The sequence below is a fragment of the Pseudopodoces humilis genome, chromosome 26, assembly GCF_049639895.1.
Source record: "Pseudopodoces humilis isolate 2021_Gansu_Grassland_sample_001 chromosome 26, ASM4963989v1, whole genome shotgun sequence".
Lineage (NCBI taxonomy): Eukaryota > Metazoa > Chordata > Aves > Passeriformes > Paridae > Pseudopodoces > Pseudopodoces humilis.
This window is the reverse complement of record NC_142225.1, coordinates 2,669,241-2,675,240: the sequence shown is the minus strand read 5'-3', so window position 1 is coordinate 2,675,240 and position 6,000 is coordinate 2,669,241.

Here is a 6,000-nt window from a genome sequence, read left to right as displayed (position 1 = left end):
GCCACCTGCCTGAGGGAACGTGGGGAGCTGGGCAGGGCTGTCAGAGCTCCATGTTGCCCCTGAGAAACCCCAAAAGATGCTTCCCAAGAGTGGGGTATCCTTGCAGGGCTCAGAGCAGGAGCACAGGCAGACCTTGGGTGGGTGCCTGGGCAGAAGGGCTGGAGCTTAGGGCAGGAGTTTGTGCTGGGGGCTTTGGGTGAGGGTTTGGAAGGGCTTAGGGCGGAGATGGAAAACAAGGCTTTGGGCAGGCTGCTGGTCAGGGCCAGCTTGTTTTACATGTACAAAACTGTGAGCAAACAGCAAAATCCCTTTAATCTGGGAGGACAACAGGAGATTTCCCACCCCTGCCGGGGCGGTGCTCCAGCCAGCAGGCCGCAGATGTTGCTGATTTACTGAATTTGTTTCTAATGAAGCACAGGCCACTTCCCTCTGCAGCCACAGAATCTCCACCTTATGTAAGGCCTTGGTTTGCCCCATCCCCTTCCCTCTTCCTCTGGCACCAAGTTCCTGCACAAGCAGCCCCACAGGGGATGGGGCAGGACAGGGGCTGGGGACAGCCCCACGTTGTCCCCACGCCATGTCCTTCCTGCCCCAGCAGAGACCGTCCCTCATGCTCTCCCTCACCCCGCAGCCCTGCATGGTGCAGGATTTGCCCCATTTCTGTCCCTGGGCCCCCCAGAAGCCCTGGATTGTTGTGGTTTGCTCCCATCACAACACCCTGAGAGCACAGAGGATGGAGCAGGAGGCGTTTCAGTGCTGTCCCTTTTTTCCATAGGAGGTCAGTTCTGGGGACTGGAGCCATGGCCAGGCTGGATGGGTGAGGGTTGCATCCTGCTGGTGCCAGTGCCAGACTGCCTTTGGGATGAGAGGCCAGGGGCTGCCTGGACACCTCAGGGAGGTGCCAGCCCTGTGGGGAGCACCACTGCCAAGCACCTGAGGGGCCCCCAGCTCTCCCAGGCCCTGGCACCCTCCTGCCACCCTAAAGCCTGTCCAGCATCCTTCTGTGCCCAGCTCAAGCCAAGCTGTTCTGAGACATGGAAGGCACTTGGTATTTGCCTTAAGTTCTTTGGTATTATAATCAAATTTGTTACATAAGAAAAATCTTCAAATATACACTTTGAATGACTGTAATTGGCTGGTGCTGAAAGTTCAACACACAGTGCAAGTCAAGCAGAGAAATTATCCAAGTGTGAAGGACTCTGTGAACTGTCAAGTTAATTTATGGCCCTTTTCAAGATCAATAACAGCAGTAACAGAAATATAATTTTCAGAATTCTCACAGTTGTAAATAATTGCACAGATGATTTCTCCAGCTTGAATTGAAATTGATGGGGTAGTAATGATTCTGCACCAGAAACCATCTCATAGCCTTCAACAAGTCCTGCACTTCCCTGTGACACCTGGAGCCTTCTCCTCTCCAGGTGAGCATCCCCAGCTCTCCCAGCCTGGCTGCAGAGGGGCTCCAGCCCTTGGAGCAGCTCTGTGGCTCCTCTGGCCTCACTCCAGCATCCTCCCTGTGCTGAGCACTATGGGCAGAGATGCCTCTTCCTAAATCAGGTTGGTCAGAGCCCCACAGGCTCCTCTGGGATTTCTTTTGTACAAACACTTTGGGAATGAGGACTAAAATGAAGAAAATAACTGCAGTGCCCGATGGGCTCCTAGAGCACAGCACTTATCTCACACTCCACATCTTCAAAGTACTTCAGGGAACGTCAACTAATTAATCCTTGGAATAATTCCCGTAAAGCAGAACAGCCTGATGTCCATCTGCTGACAAACACAGAGACAAAGCCCACATGTTTGATCGTGAGGGGTGGCTTAGCTCTGGGTGGCTGTGACACGCGCTGGGGACCGGGACCCTTCATGCTCTGAGTGATCCCAGCTCACGGAATCAGGAATATCCTGAGCTGGAAGGGACCGACAAGAAGCATCCACTCCAACCCCGGACACCCCAACAGTCCCACCCTGTGCATCCCTGGAACAGTGTCCAAACACTCCTGGAGCTTTGGCAGCCTCGGAGCTGTGCCCATTCCCTGGGGAGCCTGGGCAGTGCCAGCACCCTCTGGGGGAAGAAACTTCCCTGAGATCCAACCTAAACCTCCTGACACAGCTTCAGCTGCTGCCTCGGGTCCTGTGCTGCTCACAGAGAGCAGAGATTGTCCCCAAGCTGTCTCCAGGATGGGGTCACCCTTCTCATCCTGCCGGAGCTGAGCCCCTGCCATCCTGCAGTGCCAGGGATGTGTGGGAGACTCTCCTGCCAGATATCCCACAGGAGAGGGGTGACTTGTGGAAGAGAGGAGCAGCACGGCTGCAGATTCCTGTTTGCCATGGGATGGACACCCCCAGCCCCAGGGGGCCCTGCAGGAGCCAGAACTCATCGTCTCCTGCAGGGGTTATCGTTTCCTTTTTTTCCCCTCGTTTAAGTATTTATTGGCCCCATTAGGAGAAAGCAAAGGCTGTGCCACAGCTGGGGGAGTTGTTGTCAGAGCCCTTGGTGCCCTCAGGTGTTGATTGTCCCCACCAGCCACCCTGGCACTGTCCAGGCCCAGCCAGGAGCCCCAGAAGGAGCGGCAGCACCTCCAGCCCTGCCCGTGGGACCCAGGAATGCCTGGTGGGATGCAGGGACTTCCAGCAGGATCCAGGGAGCCCAGTGGGATGCAGGGACCATGGCAGGATACAGGGAGCCCTTGTGGGATCCAGGGATCCAAATGGGATCCAGGGACCCTGGCAGGGCTGCCTCAGCTCCCTCTGTCCTGTGTGGAAGTGGATTTTTGTGGCTGCTCCCAGTTCCCCTGCCTTGCCTCTGCTCTCCCAAGCATTCCTGCTGCATGGACAGATTTTCAGGAAAATTCACCCTTGACTCAAGGTCAGCAGTGGCAGAGACTCCCTGGTCCTGTGCAGGTTACCGGGGGCCCACAGGGGCAGCCAGACCCTCTTCCCCACAGAAAGTTGTGAAAAATATTCCTTCATTCCCCTTAATTCCCCTTCATTCTCCCACCTGGGACCTGTTCAGGCAGCTGAATAATTATATATTATTATATATAATTTATAATATTCATTTACAATAATAATAATATAATTTATTATATTATATATATTATATCATTATAATTATATCATTAGCTCTGGGGCCAGGATTGCTCCTGTCCTCCCTCCCAGGGCTGCAGCAGGAGGTGGCCCCACACCAACCCTGCAGGGGCAGTGGGATTGTCCTTTCCAAAAGGAAGGGTTCGTGGAAAATATGCTAATGGGGCTGGGGAGTCTGCAGCTCCTTGTGCTTTCATTGCCAAATACTTTATCTCTTTAAAGAAGAGCCTCTGTAAGTAATAATCCCTTTCATCTCTGCTCTTGAAAAATATTCCTCTTTGCAAGGCAGTCTGGTCAAGTAAATTGAGAATTTGTGTTATCAGTGGGAAAGAGAAACAGATCTTTGGGCTATTTTTTTCTCCTTTGTCTCATTCTCGAGGATATTGACTTTATTCACCTCCCTGACTCTTTTCCAGCTCACAGGAGCTATTGATAAAGTGAAATTGTTCTGCGTGTCCTATTAGAAACGCAGGAACTAAAATTAGAATCAGGCAACTTAAACAAGTGCATTATGAAGCTCCCATTGTATTGAAACAGGAAAAGGGGGATAATTCTCCATTTAATACTTTCTTAATGGCTGGTTGGCAACTCTTAATTACTGGCTTTTAACTTCAAATAGGTTCTCCTGCCCACGGAACATCTGGCTGAGGTGTAACTCATCACACACCAGTCGGGAGGCAGCAAAGGGAGCAGCAAATCACCTCCCCAGGGGTTCAGGAGGGAGGACACACCAGGAGGAACCTGGCAGCAGCTCGCTGACAGTTCTCGGCATTCCCTAATGGAAGTGTAGAATGAGCAAAGCCAGACTAACCCAAAACACTTCCTGACATGGAACTCATCCCTCTGATACTGGGATCTGGGATGGGTCACAAGGGTTTGGAATGTGAGCTCCAGCCCAGCTCTTTTGGTTCTGATTTTGGCACTGCCAGTGAGCAAAAGGACCCAGGACCCTGGCACTGCAGGATGGCAGAAGCTCAGCTCTGGCAGGATGAGAAGGGTGACCCCATCCTGAAGGCAGCTTGGGGACAATCTCTGCTCTTTGTGGCTTTGGGGCCAGAAGGGCCCCAGGGCTCTGGGTACAGGGACAGGAACCCTGGGTGCCACGGGAGGCTTTCCTGGCCAGGTACCCCTCACCTGGAGCTGGCCTGGCCAGGGGTGCTGAGCCTGGCAGGGCAGAGGCCCGGGGCCCCTCACCCACAGCCATTCCTGGTGCTGGAGATGCTGGTGCTGCTCTGAGATCTGGGGACTGCATGCTGGGCTGGCTCCAGCCTGTCTTCACTTCTCCTCCTCAGACACCAAACCCAGCTCCTGCCAAATCCTCCGTGGCACAGAGCTCCCCTCAGCCCTCCCAAACCCCCCAGAGCACTCACACCCCCTGCACTCCTCTTTTCCGAGCTGCATCCTCCCAAAGGGAGGGACACAAACCAAAATCCCTTTTTCAAAGACGAATTTTGCAGAATGACAGGAACACTGCAGATTTAGATCCCCGCTGCTCCAGCCAGCCTGGGGACCCCCTGGCTCCTCTCATCCTTCCCAGTGTTGTTACTCCTTCCTTCCCTCTGGAAAGGAGGAATAAAAATAAAGCCTTCAAGCTGGGAGCTTGCAGCTCGGACAGAGGAGCGGTGGCTTGTGACTCACCACGTTCCAATATTTTCTGGACAGTTTCATTTACTAACAGGTTTTCCTGCTATTTTGGTTCTTTGATCAAGATGGATTATTTCCCTGAGCTGCTCCCATTTGTGAGAAATGTGTCTTCATCCCTTCCAGGAAGGATTTTGCTGACACGAGGAAGACCCATGCCGGCGGCTCGCCCCATCCCAGGGATTTCACACATCCTGCAGTCTACATGATTTCACCAGGATTTTCTTTGGGGTGTTATCACTAATGCTGTTATATCAAAGTTGTTTCCTGAGGACAGAAAAATACCAGCTCAGCTATTCAGCTAAGCAGTTCTTTAATTTCTTGCCTCTCAAAATCAGCTCCCCAGTGCCTTTTTGGAATAGATATGAATTTTCTGCTTTAATCCCTCTTCCTGAGGCAAAAGTGCTGAGGGGTGAAGTAACTCTCCCTGGAAGAGTCCAGTGACTGGTCTCTTCCCCAGTGCTGCAGCTCAGAGATCATGAGTCAGCTCCAAGAAATATCAGGTAGAGATTTTTTTGTCTCTTTGCCTCCAAATCCCTCATCCCCAGCTGGGAGTCAGCAGCAAATTTGGGGTTCCCAGCCCTTCTGACTTTCCATCTGCTGGCTGGGGAAGGGTGAGTGGTGCAAGCAGGGCAGGGGAGGCTGGAGTGGCACAAGGATATAGAATTTGGGGGGGCTGGAGCAGTTCCCCCCAGCACAGCAGCCCTGGCTCTGCCCATGCTCCTGTGTCCTCCTGCTGCAGGTGGCCAGGGACCTGGAGGGAGATATAACCATGGAAACTGGGATTATCCCAGAAAATTGCTGCCATTACTGCAGAGGTAGGGTCAAAACAAACAGAAATTATCAATTTTTCTCTTTCTAATAAAATGCAGAAGCGTGTTATTGACTCTCTAATTGCTCAGCTAAATGGATTTCTCCTAAATTACCTCCTAACCCTTGTAAATTAAAATGGTGCAGATTAGCACTTCCATGGATTTGCCCAGGGGAGGAAAAATGAAAGATTTGATTCCCTGCCCCACGCAGGGGGGCTGGAACTTGATAATCTTTAAAGTCCCTGCCAACCCAAACCATTCCATGAGTCTATAATTCCCTTTTAACCTAAAATTGCTCCAAGCCTTGCAACCTGGGGGTTTCTTGGCACCACAGAGGCCACGGAGCCACATTCAGCTTTGTGAGCAGCTCCTGCAGGAGATTGCAGCTCTCAGCTCAGCTCTGAATTGTCAATTCTCCCCTGAGTGCAGGTTTTCAGGAAATCAGAGGTTTAAATGGGAA